Consider the following 20,770-nt stretch of genomic DNA (forward strand, 5'->3'; position numbering starts at 1 on the left):
TGATACTCCATTGTATGTATGTATGTGTATATATATATATACACACCACATCTTCTTTATCCATTCATCCATCAATGGACATTCGGGCTCTTTCCATGATTTGGCTATTGTTGATAGTGCTGCTATAAACATTGGGGTGCATCTGTCCATTCGAAACAGCATACCTGTATCCCTTGGATAAAAACCTAGTAGTGCAATTGCTGGGTCGTAGGGTAGTTTTATTTTTAATTTTTTGAGGAGCCTCCATACTGCTTTCCAGAGGGGCTGCACAAGTTTGCATTCCCATCAGTAGTGCAAAAGAGATTCTCTTTCTCTGCAACCTCGCCAACATCTGTTGCTGACTGAATTGTCATTGCTAGCCATTCTGACAGGTGTGAGGTGGTATCTCATTATGGTTTTGATTTGTATTTCTCTGGTGATGAGTGACGTTGAGCATTTTTCATGTGTTGGTTGGCCATCTGGATGTCTTTGGAGAAGTGTCTATTCATGTCTTTTGCCCATTGCTTCACCAGGTTATTTGATTTTTTGGTGTTGAGTTGGATAAGTTCTTCATAGATTTTGGATATTAACCCTTTATCTGATATGTCGTTTGCAAATATCTTCTCCCACTTTATCAGTTGCCTTTTAGTTTTGCTGATTGTTTCCTTCGCTGTGCAGAAGATTTTTATTTTGATAAGGTCCCAGTAGTTCATTTTTGCTTTTGTTTCCCTTGCCTCCAGAGACGTGTTGAGTAAGAAGTTGCTGCGGTCAAGATCAAAGAAGTTTTTGCCTACTGTCTCCTTAAGGATTCTGATGGATTCCTATCTTACATTTAGGTCTTTCATCCATTTTGAGTTTATTTTTGTGTATGGTGTAAGAAAGTGGTCCAGGTTCATTCTTCTGCATGTCGCTGTCCAGTTTTCCCAGCACCACTTGCTGAAAATACTGTCTTCATTCCATTGGGTATTATTTCCTGCTTTGTCAAAGATTAGTTGGCCATATGTTTGTGGGTCCATTTCTGGGTTCTCTATTCTGTTTCATTGATCTGAGTGTTTGTTTTTGTGCAAGTACCATACTGTATTGATGATTATAGCTTTGTAATACAGCTTGAAGTCCGGGACTGTGATGCCTCCTGCTTTGGTTTTTTTTTCAAGATTGCTTTGGCTATTCAGAGTCTTTTCTGATTCCAAACAATTTTTTGGATTGTTTTTTTCTGGTTATTTTGTTTTTGTTTTTCTTGTTTTTTTTTAAGTCTCAACAAATCTCAAAGGTTTATTATTATTATTATTGTTATCATGATCATCATCATCATCTGTATGCCCTTTTTTATGTTTTTTTAATTAAATGTAATTTATTGCCAGATTGGTTTCCATACAACACCCAGTGCTCATCCCAACAGGTGCCATCCTCAATGCCCACCACCTGCTTTCCCCTCTCCCCCCTCCCCCATCAACCATCAGTTTGTTCTCAGTATTTAAGGGTCTCTTATGGTTTGCCTCCCTCCCTCTCTGTAACTTTTTCCCCCCCTTTGCCTCCCTCATGGTTCTCTATTAAATTTCTCAGGATCCACATATGAGTGAAAACATATAGTATATGTCATTCTCTGCCTGACTTATTTTACTTAGCATAATAACCTCCAGTTCCATCCACATTTCTGCAAATGGACAGATTTCATTCTTTCTCATTGCCAAGTACTATTCCATTGTATATATATAAACCACATCTTCTTTATCCATTCATCAGTTGATGGACATTTAGGCCCTTTCCATAATTTGGTTATGTTGAAAGTGCTGCTATAAACATTGGGGTACAAGTGCCCCTAAGTATCACCAATCCTGTATCAATTGGGTAAATTCCTAGCAGTGCTATTGCTGGGTCATAGGGTAGTTTCATTTTTAATTTTCTGAGGAACCTCCACACTGTTTTCCAGAGTGGCTGCACCAGTTTGCATTCCCACCAACAATGCAAGAGGGTTCCCATTTCTCCACATCCTCGCCAGCATCTCTAGTCTCCTGATTTGTTCATTTTAGACACTCTGACTGGTGTGAGGTGGTATCTCAGTGGGGTTTTGATTTGTATTTCCCTGATGAGGAGTGACGTTGAGCATCTTTTCATGTGTCTGTTGGCCATCTGGATGTCTTCTTTAGAGAAGTGTATATTTATGTTTTCTGCCCATTTCTTCACTGGATTATTTGGTTTTCTGGTGTGGAGTTTGGTGAGTTCTTTTTGGATTTTGGATACTAGCCCTTTATCCGATATGTCTTTTGCAAATATCTTTTCCCATTCTGTCGGTTGCCTTTTAGTTTTGTTGATTGTTTCTTTGCAGTGCATGTTTTTATCTTGATGAGGTCTTTTTATCTTGATGATACTCTACATGGAATTCTAGTGTTATTTTGATAGGGATTGCCTTTAATAGGTACATTGTTTTGGGTAGTGTCGACATTTTAACAATATTTGTTCTTCCTATCCAAGATCATGGAATCTTTTTCCATTTTTTTGTGTTTTTTTTTTCAGTTTCTTTCATAAGCTTTCTATAGTTTTCAGTGTATAGATTTTTCACCTCTTTAGTTAGATTTATTCCTAGGTAGTTTATGGTTTTTGGTGCAATTGTAAATAGGATCAATTCCTTGATTTTTCTTTCTGTCACTTCATTGTTGGTGTATAGGAATGCAACTGATTTCTGTGCATTGATTTTACATCCTGCAACTTTGCTGAATTCATGGATCAGTTCTGGAAGTTTTTTGGTGGAGTCTTTCAGGTTTTCCATGTAGAGTATCATGTCATCTCTGAAGAGTGAAAATTTGACCTCCTCCTGGCTGATTTGGATGCATTTTATTTCTTTGTCTGATTGCTGAGGCTGAGACTTCCAATACTATGTTGAATAACAGTGGTGAGAGTGAAAATCCCTGTCTTGTTCCTGACTTTAGGGGGAAAGCTCTCAGTTTTCCCCACTGAGGATGTTATTAGCATTGGTCTTTCTTACATGGCTTTTATGATCTCCAGGTATGATCCTTCTATTCCTACTCTCTTGAGGGTTTTTATGAATAAGGATGCTGTATTTTGGCAAATGCTTTCTCTGCATCTATTGAGAGGATCATATGGTTCTTTCACTTTCTTTTACTGATGTGATGAATCACATTGATTGTTTTGTGAGTATTGAACCAGCCCTGCATCCCAGGTATAAACCCCACTTGGTTGTGGTGAATAATTTTTTTAATGCATTGTTGGATCTGGTTGGCTAATATCTTGGTGAGGATTTTTGCATCCATGTTCATCACGGAAATTGGTCGAAAGTTCTCCTTTTTAGTGGGGTATTTGTCTGGTTTTGGAATCAAGGTAAAGCTGCCTTCATTGAAAGAGTTTGTAAGTCTTCCTTCCATTTCTATTTTTTGGAACAGCTTCAAGAGAATAGGTTTTAACTCTTCCTTAAAGGTTTGGTAGAATTCCCCTGGAAAGCCATCTGGCCCTCGACTCTTGTTTTTTTGGGGGAGATTTTTGAATACTAATTTGATTTTCTTGATGGTTATGGGTCTGTTCAAATTTTCTATTTCATCCTGTTTCAGTTTTGGTAGTGTATATGTTTCTAGGAATTTGTCCATTTCTTCCAGATTGCCCATTTTATTGGCGTATAATTGCTCAAAATATTCTCTTATTATTGTTTTTATTTCTTCAGTGTTGGTTGTTATCTCTCCTCTTTCATTCTTGATTTTATTTATTTGGGTCCTTTCCTTTTTCTTTTTGATCAAACTGGCTAGTGGTTTATCAATTTTGTTAATTCTTTCAAAGAATCAGCTTCTGGTTTCATTGATCTGTTGTACTGTTTTTTGTTTTTTGTTTTTTGTTTTGGTTTCAATAGTGTTAATTTCTGCTCTAATGTTTATTATTTCCTATCTTTTGCTGTGGGTTTTATTTGCTGTTCTTTTCCAGCTATAAAGGTGTAAGTTTAGGTTGTGTATCTGAGGATTTTCTTCCTTCTTCAGAAAGGCTTGGATTGCTATATACTTTCCTTTTATGACCACCTTTGCCGCATCCCAGAGGTTTTGGGCTTTGGTGTTATCATTTTCATTGGGTTCCATGTACTTTTTAATTTCCTCTTTAACTTCTTGCTTAGCCCATTCATTCTTTAGTAGGATGTTCTTTAGTCCTCAAGTATTTGTTACCTTTCCAATTTTTTTCTTGTGGTTGATTTTGAATTTCATAGCATTGTGGTCTGAAAATATTCATGGTATGATCTCGATATTTTTGTACTTACTTAGGGCTGACTTGTGTCCCAGTATATGATCTATTCTGGAGAATGTTCCATGTACACTGGAGAAGAATGTGTATTCTGCTGCTTTAGGATGAAATGTTCTGAATATATCTGTTAATTCCATCTGGTCCAGTGTGTCATTCAAAGCCATTGTTGATTTTCTGATTAGATGATCTGTCCGTTGTTGTAAGTGGTGTGTTGAAGTCCCCTACTACTATGGTATTATTATCAATGAGTTTCTGTATGTTTGTGATTGATTTAAATAATTGGGGCTTCCACATTTAGCACATAAATATTTACAATTGTTAGGTTTTCTTGGTGTATTGACCCCTTAATTATGATATAATGCCCTTCTGCCTCTCTTGATACAGTCTTTAAAGTCTAGACAGTCTGATATAAGTATGGCTACTCTAGCTTTCATTTCTTGACCATTAGCATGATAGATGGTTCTCCATCCCCTCACTTTTAATCTGAAGGTGTCTTTAGATCTAAAGTGTGTCTCTTCTAACTAGCATAGAGATGGGCCTTGTTTTCTTATCCATTCTGCTACCCTATGTCTTTTGATTGGAGCATTTAGTCCATTGACGTTTAGAATGCGTACTGAAAGATATGAATTTATTGCCATTATGTTGCTTGTAGAGTTGGAGTTTCTGATGGTGTTCTCTGGTCCTTTCTAGTCTTTGTTGCTTTTGGTCTCTATTTATTTATTTTTTTCATCTTTTCTACCCTCAGAGACTCCCCCTTAAAATTTCTTGCAGGACTGCTTTAGTGGTCACAAACTCCTTTAGTTTTTGTTTGTCCGGGAAACTTTTTTTTTTTTTTTAATTTTTTATTTATTTTTTAATATATGAAATTTACTGTCAAATTGGTTTCCATACAACACCCAGTGCTCATCCCAAAAGGTGCCCTCCTCAATACCCATCACCCACCCTCCCCTCCCTCCCACCCCCCATCAACCCTCAGTTTGTTCTCAGTTTTTAAGAGTCTCTTATGCTTTGGCTCTCTCCCACTCTAACCTCTTTTTTTTTTTCTTCCCCTCCCCCATGGGTTTCTGTTACATTTCTCAGGATCCACACAAGAGTGAAACCATATGGTATCTGTCTTTCTCTGTATGGCTTATTTCACTTAGCATCACACTCTCCAGTTCCATCCACGTTGCTACAAAAGGCCATATTTCATTTTTTCTCATTGCCACGTAGTATTCCATTGTGTATATAAACCACATTTTTCTTTATCCATTCATCAGTTGATGGACATTTAGGCTCTTTCCATAATTTGGCTATTGTTGAGAGTGCTGCTATAAACATTGGGGTACAAGTGCCCCTATGCATCAGTACTCCTGTATCCCTTGGATAAATTCCTAGCAGTGCTATTGCTGGGTCATAGGGTAGGTCTATTTTTAATTTTCTGAGGAACCTCCACACTGCTTTCCAGAGCGGCTGCACCAATTTGGATTCCCACCAACAGTGCAAGAGGGTTGTCTGGGAAACTTTTTATGTCTCCTTCTATTTTGAATGACAGCCTTGCTGAAGAAAGAATTCTTGGCTGCATATTTTTCTGATTCAGCACATTGAATATATCCTGCCACTCCTTTCTGGCCTGCCAAGTTTCTGTGGATGGTCTGCTGCAAACCTGATCTGTCTTCCCTTGTAGGATAAGGACTTTTTTTCCCTTGCCCCTTTCATGATTCTTTCCTTGCCTGAGTATTTTGTGAATTTGACCCTGATATGTCTTGTTGATGGTTGGTTTTTGTTTCCTGTAATGGGAGTTCTGTGTTTCCTGGATTTTAAAGTCTGTGTTTTTTCCCCAGATTAGGAATGTTTTCTGTTATGATTTGCTCACATCACCCTTCTACCCCTTTTTTTTCTCTCTTCATCTTCTGGGACCCCTATGATTCTGGTGTTGTTCCTTTTTAATGAGACACTGATTTCTCTAATTCTTAAACTGAGCTCTTTTGCCTTAGTCTCCTTATTTTTTTCTGCTTCATTATTCTCCATAAGTTTGTCCTCTATATCACTGACTCTCTGCTCGGCCTCATCCATCCTTGCCACTGTGGCAAGCATTCAAGATCACAGCTCAGTTATAGCATTTTTTTTTTATTTCATCCTGACTAGCTTTTACTTCTTTTATCTCCACAGAAAGGGATTCTAATCTATTTTCGACTCCAGCTAGTATTCGTATTATCGTGATTCTAAATTCTGGTTCAGGCATCCTGCTTGTATATGTGTTGGTTAAGTCCCTGGTTGTCGTTTCTTCCTGCTCTTCCTTTTGGGGTGAATTCCTTTGTTTCATCATTTTGAATAGAGAAAAGGAATTAATGAGGTAAAAAAATTAAAATTAGAAAAAAATTTAAAACAACACACACACAAAAATCAAATAAATGGTGCTAGATACTAGGTGTGTTTTCATCTGGGTTTTGAAAAGCACTTGAAAAATCAGTAAAAAAAAAACGGGAAAGGAAAAGAAAATAAAAAAGGAAATCATCTGAAAATTCAAAAAAAAAAGAATACACTGAAATAGAATAAAATTAAATGATGGAAGTAAAATAGAGTTTGAAACAATTTACACAAAAGTGAAAAAATATAGTAGAAAAAAAATAAAGAAAAATTGTTTACTAAAAATTGAAACGAAAACTAATTTTTTCTCTTTCTGTGTTCAAGTATAAGAAAAAAAGATAAAGAATAAAAATAAATAAATAGATGGATCAGTGAACAAACTGAAATGTGATTGAAATTACATCAGTTTACCCTAGAAGTCAAACTATGAAGGACTTTATAGCCCATAAACTCAGCAAGTGAGAGACTTATGTATTGCTGAAGAGCGATCTTGGCCCCAGTTGGGCGGGGCTTAGTGTAATGTCTCTGTTCTCCACTAGAAGGCACTGCTTAGCTTATTGGGGTCGATTGTTGTGGCACTTGTTAGGTGTGTATGCGCATGCACTAGAGGGGTGAAAATGGCATCACCCAGCTACCCAGTCTCTAGTTATTGGAACTCTGTTCTCCCTGATCAGCAATCGTGCACCCATCCTTTGTCTTTGGCCTCAGTCCACTCCCCACTTTTACACTGTCTGTGACCAAGCCATCAGGTTACCAGGTGGCACCTCCCTCCTGAGTTTTATCTCAGGTGCAGCTGTTTTTCCCAACCCCTTATTTCTGAGGGACTGCAGCTTTCACCCTTTCTGCCCTTCTGCAGGATGGTCTCACTGAGCAATGGCCGGGTGCCGGCTCACCCAGGAACATTCGTGGTACCTCCCTGCTGCTGATGCCAATACTGCAGCTGGGTGCCATCCTGCCCCAGAAAAAGCACTCAGTCATGTAGCAGCAGGATTTCAGGGATTATGGAAAATCACAACACACATCTGGCACCAGGCTTCACCCTCAATGATCTTGTTCCAGCACCAGCGAATGTGGTTGTTTTCCCGGGTCTACTGGCGCCTTTTCCTGTGGGGAACCACACAGCCTCTACTAGATGTCTTCCCAGTAGGGGAACCACATCTCCCTGTGTGGCCCAAAGACCCTTGGACCCCACTCTGCTCCTGGGGATTTGCCCTTCTCACCATAGCACTGCCAGTTATTGAGTTGCAGGGTTTCAGACTCTGCACTCCCCCTGTTTATAGAGTCTTAATGGAATTTAAATGCTCTCTTTTCTCCCTTCTCCCTTTTTTAGTTCAGTCCCCGTGGCTGTTTCCACTTTTCCACTTTATCTCCAGCTGCTTTTGGGGCGGGTGCTTTTTCCATATTCTCCCCACATCTCTGTCCTCTCTCTGCAAGTTAAAACAGCTCCCTGCCCTCCGTGGCTTCTCTCTCCCCAATTTCACTTCTCTATACCTTTTACCTGCTGAGTTCTGTGTTTCAGGTTGTGCAGATTGTTGTGTTAACCCTTAGATCAGTTTTCTAGGTGTGCAGGATGGTTTAGTGTTGATCTGGCTATATTTCATGGATGTGAGACACACAAAAAAATCTTCCATGCTGTTCTGCCATCTTGGCTCTTCCCTCTTTTTGTACATTCTTAATTATTTCTTTAAGATAAATACCTAACAGTGAAAATACTGGGTCAAAAGATATGCAAATATTATAGCTTTTGGGGTGTATTCTCAAATTGTTCTTCAGAAAGGTCAAACCAGTTTACAACTCCTCTAGAAATGTTTCTCCCTTAAACTGTCCAACATTGGCCATGACAGTTTGTTTTTAACCTGTTAATTGCTGACAATGTTTTAGGTATTAGAGCATGTGAGTTCATTGTTCTTCAAATTATGATCATTGGCTATTTTTATTTCATTGTTTTTTGTCTTTGCATGTATGTGTGTGTGTAAACTGTCCATTTCCTTTGTCTTTTTGTCTATTGGGATGTTCATATTTTTCTTATTAATCTATAGGTGCTCATTATATATTAAAAATATCAAGTATTTGTCTTTAAAGACCATTTCCATACCTACAGTACTACTGTACTTTGGAGCTTTTATGTCTTTATCAGGGCAAAGTTCTCCAAAATCCAAAGAGGAAAAGGACAGAAATATTCCCTTTCCTCTCTTTCCACCACAAACTAGATGATATAAGGAACCCACAAATGATCTTAAAAATAAATGGACCACATTATTACAGAAATAATTCATTCTCCCCTGTGGATTCATTAATGGCCCCTATAAACACCTTTCTCCCAAGTCTCTCTGGGCACCTAATGCCTGTTCTAAATCAACAGCTCTAGAGACTGAGGGCCTGCCTAAACCTCCCCTGTCCACCAACAACTCAAACTTCAGCTTTCTTCACAATCCTAGACACTTTAACACTTGCTGGTACTTAAAGAGGAAACTCTAGAGATTCTAATCACTAGGTCTAATTACAATGAAGGGAAAATTGTCACTAAAAAGTTAATAAAAGAAAATAATTACTAAGCCAAATGGAATCCCATTCTCTTGACAGTTTGATAATATGGATTAGGCTATGTTTCTGAAAACTGACTTCTGAACCACATCTACAAGCAAGGGGAAAAATCTTTTCTTACTATTCAAGAGGAAAGGACCCTTGAGGACCTCATACAATATGCCCATTCTGAACCATGTATAGGCCTGAGGTAAAGAAGGAATTTGCTTACTGACAAGTTGCTATAGTTTAAGAGGTACCTGGAGGCTGTGAGGTTCAAATAATCCTTTTGTGCCCAGGAATTAATGCCTAAAATACCACCACGAGTTTAGACTAAACATGTAGAGCTCAGTTCAAATGTAAGCAAATGCACAGAGGAAGTTTTCTAGTCAGATACCTCAATGAAAGTGAGGGGTATTTTGTCCCCTCCACAGGCACAGGTGTGGGTGAGGCATGGGGAGAAGACCCATACTGTTTGAGGACCCTCCATACTTTTTTCCAGAGTAGCTGCACCAGTTTGCATTCCCACCAACAGTGCAAAAGGGTTTCCCTTTCTCCACATTCTTGCCAACATCTGTTGTTTCTTTAGGTGTTAATTTTAGCTATTCTTACAGGTGTGAGGTGGTATATCATTGTGAGTTTTATTTGTATTTCCCTGATGATGAGTGATGTTGAGCATCTTTTCATGTGTCTGTTAGCCATCTGGATGTCTTCTTTAGAAAAGTGTCCATTCATGTCCTCTGCCCATCTTTTCAGTGGATTATTTAGTTTTTGGGTGTTGAGTTTGGTAAGTTCTTTATAAATTTTGGATACTAACTCTTTATCTGATATGTCATTTGCAAATATCTTCTCCCATTCCATCAGTTGCCTTTTAGTTTTATTGTTTCCTTTGCTGTGCAGAAGCTTTTTATCCTGATGAGGTCCCAATAGTTCATTTTTGCTTTTATTTCCTTTGCCTCTGGAGACAGCTAAGAAGTTGTTACAGCCTAGGTCCAAGAGGGTGCTGCCTGCATTCTCCTGTAGGATTTGATGGTTTCTTGTCTCACATCTGGGTCTTTCATCCTTTGCATTTATTTTTGGGTATGGTGTAAGAAAGTGGTCCCATTTCATTCTCTAGATGTCACTGTCCAGTTCTCCTAACACCATTTGCTGAAGAGACTGTCTTTTTTCCATTGGATACTCTTTCCTGCTTTCTTGAAGATTAGTTGGCCATGTATTTATGGGTCCATTTCTGGTTTTCTATAATCTTCCATTGATCTATGTCTTTGTTTTTGTGCCAGTACTATAACATCTTGATGATTACAGCTTTGTAATACAGCTTAAATTCCAGGATTGTGATGCCTCCAACATTGATTTTTTTTTTTCAATGTTACTTTGGCTACTTGAGGTCTTTTCTAGTTCCACACAAGTTTTAGGATTGTGTGTTCTAGCTTTGAGAAGAATGCTGGTGTAATTTTGATTAGGATTACATTGAATGTGTAAATTGCTTTGGGTAGTATTGACATTTTAACAATATTTGTTCTTCCAATCCATGAGCATGGAATATTTTTCCATTTCCTTGTGTCCTCAATTTCTTTCATATGCTTTCTATAGTTGTCAGTATACAGATATTTTACTCCTTTAGTTAGGTTTATTCCTAGGTATCATATTCTTTTCGGTGCAATTGTAAATGGGATTGATTCCTTGATCTCTTTCTCCTGCTTCAAGATTGGTGTATAGAAGTACAACTGATTTCTGAACATTGATTTTATATCCTGCAAATTTGCTTAATTCTTGTATCAGCTCTATCAGGTTTTTGGTGGATTCTTTCAGGTTTTCCATGTAGAGTATCATGTGATGTGCAAAGAGTGAATGACTTCTTCCTTGCTGATTTGAATGGTTTTTATTCCTTATTGTTGTCTGATTTCTGAGGCTAAGACTTCAAGTACTATGTTGAACAACAGTGGTGAGAGTGGACATTCCTGTCATGTTCCTGATCTTAAGGGGAAAGCTCTCAATTTTTCTCCATTAAGGATGATATTTGCTGTGGGCCTTTCATATATGACCTTTATGATGTTAAGCTATGTTCCTTCTATCCCTGCTTTCTTGAGGGTTTTTATCAAGAAAGGATGCTGTATTTTGTCAAATGCTTTTTCTGCATCTTTTGAAAGAATCATATGGTTCTTATCCCTTCTTTTATTATTGTAGTATATCATGTTGATTGATTCAAGAATATTGAACTAGCCCTACAGCCCAGGAATAAATCCCACTTCACCATGGTGTATATTTCTTTTAATGTACTGTTGAATTTGATTTGCTAGTATCTTGTTGAGAATTTTTGCATCCTGGTTCATCAGGGATATAGGCCCATAATTCTCCTTTTTCATGGGGTCATTGTCTGGGTTTGGAATCAAGGTAATTCTGGCTTCACAGAGTGAGACTGGAAGCTTTACTTCCATTTCTGTTTTTTGGAACATTTTGAGGAGAATAAGTATTAAGTCTTCATTTAAATGTCTGGTACAATTCCACTAGAAGGCCATCTGAGCCAGGGCTCTTAGTTTGTTGGGAGATTTTTGATAAATGATTCAATTTCTTTGCTGGTTATGGGCCTGTTCAAATTTCTGTTTCCTCCTGTTTGAATTTTGGTAGTGTGTGAGTGTCTAGGAATTTTTCCATATCTTCCAGATTGTCCAGTTTGTTGGCATATCACTTTTCATAGTATTCTCTAATAATTGTTTGTATTTATGTGATGTTGGTTGTGATCTCTCCTCTTTCATTTGTGATTTTGTCTATTTGGGTCATTAATCTTTTCTTTTTGAGGAGTCTGGCTAGGGGTATCAATTTGGTTTAAACTTTCAAAAAACTAGCTCTTAGTTTCATTGATCTGTTCCACTGTTTTTTTTTATTCTATATCATTTATTTCTGCTCTAATCTTGATTATTTCCCTTCATCTGCTGACTTTGGGGTTTACTTGCTGCTCCTTTTCTTTCTCCTTTAGGTGTAAGGTTAGGTTGTGTATTTGGGACTTTTCTTGCTTCTTGAAAGAGGCATGAATTGCAATGTATTTTCCTCTTCGTGTTGCCTTTGCTGCATCCTAAGGTTTTGGACTATCATGTTTTCATGTTCATTTGCTTCCATATATTTTCAATTTTTTTTTAATTTCCTGGTTACCCCATTCATTATTTAGTAGGATACCCCCCCTTTTTAAATAAGGACTTTTTGTTTATTTTTTCAAGTTTACTTATTTATTTTTAGAGAAAGAGTGAGAGAGTGAACATGGGAGGGGCAGAGAGAGAAGGAGAGAGAGAATGCCAACCAGGCTCCATGCTGTCAGCACAGAGCCTGATGTGGGGTTTAAACTCATGAACCATGATATCATGATCTGAGCTGAAACCAAGAGTCAAATGTTTAACTGACTGAACCATCCAGGTGCCCCTTTTTTACATTTTTAAAAAATATTTATTTATTTTTGAGAGAGAGAGAGAGAGCAGGGGGAGGGACATAGAGAGACGGAGACAAAGATTCCAAAGCAGGCTCTAGGCTCTGAGCTGTCAGCACAGAGCCTGACACAGGGCTCAAACTCATGAACCATGAGATCATGACCTGAGCTGAAGTCTGACACTAAACTGAGATGCCCCAAGAAGGATGTTCTTTAACCTCCATGCTCTATTATTTATTATTTCCTTCTTTCTAGTGGTTTTCAGTTTTGTTTGTTCTTGTTTTCTAGCTACTTTAGGTGAGAGGTTAGGTTGTTCTTTTGATATTTTTGTTGCTTCTTTTTTTAAAGATTTTTTAATGTTTTGATTATTATTTTGAGAGATAGAGAGCGAGTAGTGTGGAGAAGAGAGAGAGGGAGATACAGATTCTGAAGCAGGCTCCAGGCTCCGAGGTGTCAGCACAGAGCCTGATGTGGGGCTCGAACTCACAAACTTCACGATCATGATCTGAGCCAAAGTCGGACATGTAACCAATTGAACCATCCAGGTGCCCCTTGTTGCTTCTTGATGTAAGCTTGTATTGTTATAAACTTCCCTCTTAGAACTATTTTTGCAGCATCCCAAAGGTTTTGGACCATTGTGTTTTCATTTTCATTTGTTTCCATGTAATTTATAATTTCTTCTTTGATTTCTTGGTTGACTCATTCATTGTTTACTAGCATGTTATTTAGCCTTCACGTATTTGTGATCTTTCCAGATATTTTCTTGTGTTTGATTTCCAGTTGCATAGTGTTCTCAGAAAAGTTGCATGAGGGGTGCCTGGGTGGCTGAGTTGGTTAAGTGTCTGACTTCAGTTTAGGTTATGATCTCGCAGTTCGTGAGTTCGAGCCCTGCATCGGGCTCTGTGCTGACAGCTCAGAGCCTGGAGCTCCTTCAGATTCTGTGTCTCCCTCTCTCTCTCTCTGCCCCTCCCCCACTCATGCTGTGCCCCTCTCTCTCAAAAATAAATAATAAAACATTAATAGAAACTTAAAAATTAAAAAAAAGAAAAGATGCATGATATGACTTCTTTCTTTTTTAATTAGTTAAGACTTGCTCTGTGATGTAATATGTAATCTATTCTGAAGAATATTCCATGTGTACTTGAAGAGAATGTGTATTGTGTTGTTTTAGGATGGAATGTTCTGAATATACCTTTTAAATCCATCTAGTCCAGTGTGTCATTCAAAGCCACTGTTTCCTTGTTGATTTTCTGTTTGGATTATATGTTTATTGATGTAATGGTGTGATAAAGTCCCGTACTATTATTGGATTATTATAGATTAGTACCTTTATGTTTGTTATTAACTGTTTAATGTATTTGGGTGCTCCCACTTGGGTACATAAATATTTATAATTGTTATACCTTCTTGCTGGATTTCCCCCTTTATTATTATATAGTGTCTTTCTTTATCTCTTGTCTAGCAGTCTATATTAATTTGATGATTGCTTAAATTTGAATCCATTACTTACTCTTCTTCCTCCCGCACAAGTTTTAGGTAAATGGAGTCATATTTTACATGCTTTTATTTTGAGAATCCCTTGACTGATTTTTATAAAAATACTTATTTTTATTGCTTTATGCTTCTATTTTTCATACTCTCCTTGTGGTCTTTTCTTTCCACTCAAAGAGTCCTCTTTTTTAAATGTTTACTTATTTTTGAGGGAGAGAGACAGAGTGTGTGGGGGAAGGACAGTGAGAGAAGAAGACACAGAATTTGAAGCAGGCTCCAGGCGCTGAGCTGTCAGCACAGAGCCTGATGCGAGTCTCAAACTCACGAATCTCAAGATCATGATCTGAGCCGAAGTCAGATGCTTATCTGATTGAGCCACCCAGGCACCCCAAAGAGTCCTCTTTAATATTTCTTGTAGGGCTGGTTTAATGGTCATGAATTATTTTAGTTTTTGTCTGTCTGGAAAACCTTGTATTTTTCCTTCCATTCTGAACGATAGATAGCCTTGCTGGATAGAGTATTCTTGGCTGCAGATTTTTCCCTTTCTACATTTTGAATGTATCATGCCACCCTCTTCTGGCCTGCAAAGTTTCTGCTGAAAAATCCCCTGATAGGCTTATGGGGTTTCCCTTGTATGTAACTGTCCTCTTTTCTCTTGCTGCATTAAAATATTTTCTTTGTCTCCACTTTTTGATATTTTAATTAGTATGTGTCTTGGTGTGGACATCCTTGGGTTGATTTTGCAGTAGGATCTCTGTGCCTACTGGATCTGGATATATGTTTCCTTCCCCTGATTAGGGAAGTTTTCCGCTATTATTTCTTCAAATAAGTCTTTTGCCCCCTTTTCTTGTTTCTGAGATCCATATAATGAGGATGATATTACATTTGATGGAGTCACTGAGTTCCCTAAGTTTATTCTCACTTTGCATATTTTTTCTCTCACATGCTCAGCTTGATTATATTGCATTGCTCTGTCCTTCATGACACTGATTTGTTCTTCTGCTCCTCTGGCCTGCTGTTTATTCCATTTAGTGTATGTTTTCTTTAAATTATTGTGTTTTTCATGTCTGACTGGTTATTTTTGTTCTCTGTAGTAAGGGTCTCACTGTTGTCCTCCACTCTTTTATCCAGTCCACTGAGTGTTTTTATGATCGTTGCTTTAAATTTTCTATCAGGCATATTACTTATCTCCATTTCACTTAGGTCTCTCGTGATTTTGTCTTATTTTTTTCATTTGGGACAGATTCCTCAGTCTCATCATTTTGCCTTATTTTATGTGTCTATTCCTGTGTGTTAGGAAAGTCAGCTACCTCTCCTGCTCTTGAAGGTAATGGCTTTATAAAGAAAAGGTCCTATAGTGCCCTGTAGTGTAGGGTTCCCTGTTCTCTATAACCTGTTGATTCAGGTACTGTCTTTTTTTGTGTTTCATGTGTCCTGTTATTGTGTCCTGGCTACTCTTTCCTTCAGTCCAGTTGTCTGGAGAGGCTCCCTTTGTCTGTTTTCATCAGTGTTTTGTCCTTGGCCAGGTGGGTTGCATTTTAACCATGTGTGCTCTGCTCTGTTTGCAAAATGAGACCTTCCACTGCCAGAATTGAGGTCTTGGGTCAGGAGACGAGTTGCTGTCAAGGTTTTCACCAGTCTTCTGGAGGAGGGGACCTGCACTGCTGATACTGAGGCAAGCATGACTGGAAAGGGCAGCTCCACAGAAGTGTGGGTAGCAGGGCTTGATGCAAACAAGTTAGGTATCAAGTGTCAGAGCTGTGCTGGCTTCCACAAGTGGCCATGTGTCTATTCTGGGGATCTGGGAAGGAAATGGCACCTGCCAGCTCCTTTGTTCCTGGTGGGGTCTCCCTGTGATCGCTGTCTCTCTGGGGACATGCTCTGAGATGAATAAATAACTCTCCCTCCTGTGTACCCCAGGCATTTTTCAAACTGCTGCTTCTATCCTTTATCTCCAGTGGCTGTCATACTGTCTCCTTAAGGGAAGAGACTCAGCTTCCTACCACCTTTTTGGCTCTCCCAGAGCTGGGCCTGTTGATTTTTTAAAATTCCAGGCTTTAAATCCCATTGGTTGTAAGAACTCATGAAATTCGGCCCATCTTGCTTTCAAAGTCAAATGTTATGGGGATTTGTCTTCCCCAAGCAGGTCGCCCTGGGTGATAGTCTATTTCTTGCCCTTTACCACACCCTCAGATCCCTCTTGACCTCAGTTGTATATAGTCCATTTTGCTCCCAAACCACATCTCTGCCTTCTCACCTTCTATGTGGCCTCTTCTCTACCTCTTCCTACCTTCTTCTATGTGGTCTCTTTTCTACCTTTAGCTATGGAGACTGTTCTTCCAGTCTTTGCACTGATTTCTGGGTTATTTATGCTGATATGAGTGTTACATAGTTGTATCCATGGGATGAGGTGAACATAGGGTCCTCTTATTCTTCCATCTTCTCCTGAATTTTATAGTGTGCATTTAAAAAGTGAGAATGTATTTCATATATTTTTATTTTTATTTTTTAATTTAAAAGCATAATTGTAATCTCTATCCACAGTTCAAGATTCCAAAGTGGCTTCCTATGGGCACTGTAACACCCAACGGCCTTCTTCATTACCATGTGGGCAGACTCAGATTGCCCACTCTGGTCTGCTTTAGTCCTACTTCAAACTGACAGCCTCCACAATTTTCCTAGATTCTTCCATAGTTTTTAAGTTGGAATTTCCCTTTCTGCTGTTCTTAAAAGCATTTATTTATTCATCATTCATTCAAATCCATGAATCATTTGTGAGTACCCACTATTTGCTAGCAGCTGAGAACAAAATTATAAACAAAAGCAGACACAGCCCTTTCTTATGATCTGGAGCTTGCAGTTAGTACTTTAAAGTGGGAAGAGCTTGGACACAGCATGAAGGTTTAGTTTCAGCTCTTCATGACTTGGGATACAGTGTCATCTGTAGCATGGGATAGTAATGCAACCTATCTCACAAGATTATAGTTAGATTCAATAAAGTAGTGCAAGTAATTCATAAAGCAGAGTTTCTGGAACATAGCAGCTGCTTCGAGAATATTAACCTGTCTTTTTCCATGTACTTAGTATTTTCCTTCACCAACCTTTGCAAAATAATAATAGTTACTATAGCAAACATTTATATTGGTTTTATTATGTGTCAGGCACTATTCTAAATGTTTCACACCTATTAGCTCATTCAAGCCATAAAAAACCCTATAAAATAGATAATAGTTTCTCCATTTCCAGATTAGGAATTTAAAGCACAACTTAACTTGCCCAAGCTCCACAACTAGGGACACTTGCAGCTCTCAGTGCCTGGCTCAGCTTCTTTCAAAATGTCTACTGTTCACAAAATTCTCTGTAAGCTCAGCTTGGAGAGTGATCACTCCACACCCCAAGTGCATATGCGTCAAAGCATACACCAATTTTGACGCTGAGCGTGATGCTCTGAACATTGAAATGGCAACCACAACCAAAGGTGTGGATAAGGTTACCATTGTCAATATTTTGGCCAACCGCAGCAATGAACAGAGACAGGATATTGCCTTTGCCTACTGAAAAAGGACCAAAAAGGAATTTGCATCAGCACTAAAGTCAGCCTTGTCTGGCCACCTGGAGACCATGATTCTGGGCCTATTCAAAATATCTGTTCAGTATGAGGCTTCTGAGCTAGAAGCCTCCATGAAGGGGCTGGGAGTTGATAAGGACTCCTTCATTGAGATCATCTTCTCAAGGATCAACCAGGAGCTTCAGGAAATTAACGGAGCTTACAAGGAAATATACAAGACTGATCTATAGAAGGACATTGTTTCAGACACATCTGGTGACTTCTTCAAGCTGATGGTTGCCCTTGCAAAGGTAGAAGATCAGAGGATGGCTCTGTAATTGCTTATGAACTGATTGACCAAGATGCCAGGGATCTCTATGATGCTAGGATTGAAGAGGAAAGGAATGATGTTCCCAAATGGATCAGCATCATGACCGAGCAGAGTATGTTTCACCTCCAGAAAGTATTTGTCAAGTACAAGAGCTACAGCCCTTATGACATGCTGGAAAGCATCAAGAAGGAGATCCAAGGAGACCTGGAAAATGCTTTCCTGAACTTGGTCTAGTGCATTCAGAACAAACCCCTGTATTTTGTTGACTGACTGTACAACTCCAGGGGGAATTGCGGTAAAGTCCTGATTAGAATCATGGTCTCTCGCAGTGAAGTGGACATGTTGAAAATTAGGTCTGAATTCAAGAGAAAAGTATGCCAAATCCCTGTACTACTGCATCCAGCAAGACACAAAGTGGAGTTACCAGAAAGCATTGCTGTACCTGTGTGGTGGAGATGACTGAGGTCCACAACAGCATGGGTGTCAGGAGTGGTGCTCCTTTAGTTCTAGCTAAGAGTTCTAGAAATTAGCTTGTGACTAACAGTCCCCTTATGCCCATCCCTGAAAGGATTATGTTAGCGTTGCCCCCTTCCCATCCTTATTTAAGCTGCCTAAGCATGCCTGCCTCTCATGTCTAGTCTCTCCTTTTATCCAAAGAAATGAACATTCCAAGGAGTTGCAAGTGAAATCTATGATGTGAAACAGTTTACCTCTTGTGTACTGTGTTATAGACAGATGAATAAACTGAATTTTGCTTAAAAAAAAAACCAACTTGCCCAAGATCACATAGTTAATAAGTGAGAGAGATATGATTTGAAGCAAAACAATTTAGTGCCAGTCTCTGTTTGTAACTATTCTTTGTTCCTCATAAACATTTCTATGGCTATGGGTCCCTGTTCTCCCACCTCCAAAATCCATTTCTGTCTTTTCATTCATTCAACAGATACTTATTAAAGACCTATAATGTGCCAGGCACTGTTCTAGGCATAGTGCTATAACAGTGAACAAGGTCTGCCAACATGAAATATCTAGTGGGGTATAACAGGTGAAGAGTGGTGAGAGAAAATGAATTAATCTATAATATAGCATCATGCAGTTGTATATGTTTGAAGTAAATAAAGTAGAGATGAGTTTCATTTGCTTTGAACCAATCACTAGTTGCAAATTAAGGCAGTTTCTCTTCTTTGAAGAAGGTCAGATTTGCTGCCTATTGTTCTGGGATCATAGGAAGGCACATGGCTTCTGTGACAGCTTTTTTCTCATTTAATTCCCTCTTTTGCCTGCTGAAATAGCAGAAAACTGCAGGTTATTCTCTTTCAGAAGCCCAACCTCCTGAGGTGCCTGCCCACTTATTCCTGTTTCACAGGACCCAAATCTTTCTCAGTCCATTTACATAACAAAAATTACAAGGTACCCTGAAGCTGGAGAAAGCTCAGGTCTCTCCCAGCTCAAATTCTCAGCTTTTCACAGGTCTCAGAAGCTTTCTTCCCAGCCCTGCCACAAGTGGATCATCTCACAACATTCCAAACAAGTCAGTCCAACATGATCAAAATATTTCCAACATCCAATAACCATCTGTTCCACTTTTGGCCCTTTAAGCCAGGGCACTCTGCCATGCACCATGCATCATAACATCAAGCTTAGAAGTAAATCAGCCAGCTATTTTACCAGACAAAATGGGTTTATTAAGGAATAGAAGCAGAAATACAATTCAGGATATGTAAGGTATAGGAAACCATGTGCAAGTCCAGAGATCAAAGGAGAGGAACATTAAAGAGAAAAAGAGGATTCTGGGGGGTTATCTTTTGAATGATAGTGTAATCAGGGCACAGGGATGCAAAAGCACCTGACTCTGGGGGTTGCAAACAGACCAGGCTTGGCCACTTGCCAATGACAAAATCCAAAAGTATAGAAATGAGTGGTGGTGAAACAAGAAAGGAATTTGGTTCAGTGAGGCCAACACCAGGAAGACGGTGGACTAATGTCTCAAAGCCTGTCTCCAAAATGCTGAAAATACTGCTAGGTTTATGTAAGGAAAATGTGGGACAAAAGTCAGTGAGCACATGCAGCTAGGCCGTAAAGGTCATGACGATCATTGTTTTCAGTTCAATCATGTGGGGTCTTGCTGGTGTCAGGGCAGTCATTATTGCTTGAAGGAGTAGTTTTGGTTCCCATCACAGTATGTTTTGCCCACGGGGTCTTTTTCCTAAGTTAAAAGATAAGCCAGAAAGAAGAACTTAATCAATTAAAAACTACAGACTGAGGTCAAAATGGAGGTAGTTGTAGTCCTTACTCAATAGTCCTCTTTCAAAAGCCAGAGTTCAGGGTGGTGATGATTTCTCATCAGTGGAGTGGTGGTATTTTCTTATTGGTTGAGCTCGTTGCTGGGCAAGGAGAAATTATTCCTTTCTCCTGCCAGAGTAGCAAAGTAGGCCTCTTCCTGTTAGGGTCTGCAATTGAAAATGAGTGGTAGTTATACAGGCTGGCTGGGTTTGAAGACACAGAGGGGGTCCCACAGGACCAGCCCAGAGGGTCCTTGGCTTCACACAAAATAGAAGTCAAAGTGAGCTGAGAATAAGTAAAAGTAAAGTTTATTGAAGGCATAGAGAGTGTAGATATGGACAGAACATCTGGGAGACTCAGAAATGAAAGGAGAGTGAGCCTCATTCTTTGCTTGGGGCCTAGGGCTTTTATTGAGAATAGTTTGGTGCACGTGTCTTTCTTAGTAATCTAGGAAGAAAGGTGAGTGGTTAGATGTTCTTAATAAGTCACTTATGCCTTAGAGTCAGGGGTCTGGATGAATGAGTGATCTTGGAAAATGTTCATGATGACCCCACCTGGTCACACCTTATATATTATCTATTGTGCTGGAAGACTCCAAAGAGATGATTAAATC

The 20,770-nt window shown here is 38.9% G+C and overlaps 1 pseudogene; it reads left to right on the forward strand.

Moving 5' to 3' along the window:
- The first annotated feature begins 17,304 nt into the window (after positions 1–17,304).
- Positions 17,305–18,337, forward strand: LOC102958298 (annotated as a pseudogene).
- Positions 18,338–20,770: the final 2,433 nt, after the last annotated feature.

This window comes from Panthera tigris, chromosome X, assembly GCF_018350195.1.
Source record: "Panthera tigris isolate Pti1 chromosome X, P.tigris_Pti1_mat1.1, whole genome shotgun sequence".
Taxonomy (NCBI): Eukaryota; Metazoa; Chordata; class Mammalia; order Carnivora; family Felidae; genus Panthera; species Panthera tigris.